This window comes from Myotis myotis, unplaced genomic scaffold (genome assembly GCF_014108235.1).
Source record: "Myotis myotis isolate mMyoMyo1 unplaced genomic scaffold, mMyoMyo1.p scaffold_m19_p_3, whole genome shotgun sequence".
Lineage (NCBI taxonomy): Eukaryota > Metazoa > Chordata > Mammalia > Chiroptera > Vespertilionidae > Myotis > Myotis myotis.
The window spans coordinates 59,585,102-59,587,302 of record NW_023416335.1 but is presented as its reverse complement, the minus strand read 5'-3'; the positions used below and the strand labels follow the sequence as shown (position 1 = coordinate 59,587,302).

Here is a 2,201-nt window from a genome sequence, read left to right as displayed (position 1 = left end):
CTGGATTTGAAACTAATTAAAAACAGAAGGCTAATTTTAAAAATAAAAACACTTTTATTGGATTAAGCAACAAGTAAATTGAAAAACAATAAAAATTAATTTAAAACACTTCTGAGTTCTAGAAATACTGTTGCTGACCGCCTGTCTCCCCCTTCATCCCTCAGCAGATGATTTACCTTATGTCACTGAGAAATTAGACCACCCCAGGCAGTGTCCCTTCAAGCTCTCTTCCCACACCTTCGATGCACACTTAGCAGGTGCTCCATGAAAGGCTGCTGGAAGAGGAATGGGATCCAAGAATGCCAAAACCCATTGCTGGGTCCTTTACTTTTGTCAAATACAAGGGATACTCTCTTCTTAATGCTGCCACCCAAAGACCTAGTCCTCCACTTGTGCTGTGGCTTCATCCTCCAAAATGGTTCTTAGATCCTCCTTGTCAAGGACCTGGCTCCCTCAGTCAATCCTCTTGAATAACTTCTCTCTCTCCATCTTTCCATTAACAAGTAAACATGCTTCAGCTCTCATTTCTCTGATATGTGTGTGTATGTGAGTGTATGTCTGTGTACATATTACATGTGTGTATGTCACAATTTATTTAGACTTTCCCTTGTGAAAAGCAATTTGGTTTGTTACCAAATTTTGGCTCTTATAAACACATGTCCTTGCACACAAATGTGACAGTTTCTCTAAGGCAATGGTCCTCAGAGTCCTATTTCAGAGCTATTAGGATAAAATCTCCAATGCTGCGTCTTAACAGCCTTTAAGATAATTCTAAGGAGCAGCTTCAGTTGAGTACTACAGCTCTAGAGTGAGTGGGCCTAAGCCATCAGTCGGACATTCATAGCGCTGCCTTGGAGGCGGGCTATTGCACCGGCTTGTGGCTGAGCGGCACTCCCCCTGTGGGAGCTCACAGACCACCAAGGGGCAGCTCCTGCATTGAGCACCTGCCCCCTGGTGGTCAGTGCTCATCATAGTGACCAATTGTTCCACCATTTGGTCAATTTGCATATTACCCTCTTATTATATAGGATTCTGTTCACAACTGCATTAAATTAGTAGACTAATTGACACCTTTAAGATATTACCTCCCCTTTCTTAAAAATTGGGTATTTCTCCATTTATCTAGGTTTACTTTCATACCTTTAAAGGTTCTTAAATAATAATAATTCTTTACATCTTTTAACTACTATAAAGGTTGTTTTTGTTATCTATTTATAGCTTATTGCTATTGTAAATTGCATCTTTTTTATCATGACTTTTAATTGCTTATTAATAATGTTGAAGAAGACTATCAAAATTTACATGTTGATTTTTATCAAGTAATCTTGTAGAGTTTTAGTCCATCTAAAATATCTTTTAAAAGAATACTCTATCCTTTGTATGACTGATTTTATCCCCAGGGCATTCCCCATTCCCCAAAGGTAGTACAATACCGGGTTGATATGCAATGTGGACAGAGCAAGTTCCTACTCCATTTCCCTGCTCCAAAAATTCACTTAATATGTTGTCATGGGATAGAGGACTTATCAGAACTTAAACTGATAAGAACAGATACTTATGCTTGATCTTTTCCAAAAGGCCAAGAATCGATTATCTTTTTTTTATGAATACAATCTTACTGCAAATGACAATTTATACAACATACACACACACACACACACACACACACACACACACACACACACACACACTCTAGAGGCCCAGTGCATGAAATTTGTGCACAAGTATGGTCCCTAGGCCTGGCCTGCGATCAGGGCCATCTTTGCTGGATCCACCCCCTCCACTGCAGGTTGCCCTCTGTGTGTGTGTGTGGGGGGAATGGTGGGGAGGGGGCCTTGGCCTGGCACCACCTGCATCTCCCGTCACCCACCCCCGGTTCCTGTTGACCCAGCTTCCGGGAGCACTGTCAGCAGGCAACCATCAGCTGGTAGACCCCTTCAGGTGTTGCTTGAGCTGTAGAAAGCCACCCTGCAAAGGTCATATCTTTTCCCTGATGGCCAGTGGTAATGGATCTTGGCCCAGTTCAGAACGACTCAGAAAAGTCCTTCTAGTTCCATAGCTCCATTGGTATTGACTGAGGCTGTGTTGGGACTACTTCACAGTTCAACTTTTCCCTCTCCCAATCCTGCTTCCTTCCCTATCCTCTCAATGGCACTTCTTAATAAACATCCTGCATGCCAAACTCCATCTCAGAGCCTGAT

At 42.1% G+C, this 2,201-nt stretch overlaps 1 non-coding gene across 1 annotated transcript; it reads right to left on the bottom strand.

Annotated features, from left to right (window-relative positions):
* Positions 1-1,398: 1,398 nt before the first annotated feature.
* LOC118652408 lies at positions 1,399-1,591 on the bottom strand. Its single transcript, XR_004966635.1, has one exon. It is a non-coding gene; the product is annotated as a U2 spliceosomal RNA (small nuclear RNA).
* Between the last annotated feature and the right edge of the window lie 610 nt (positions 1,592-2,201).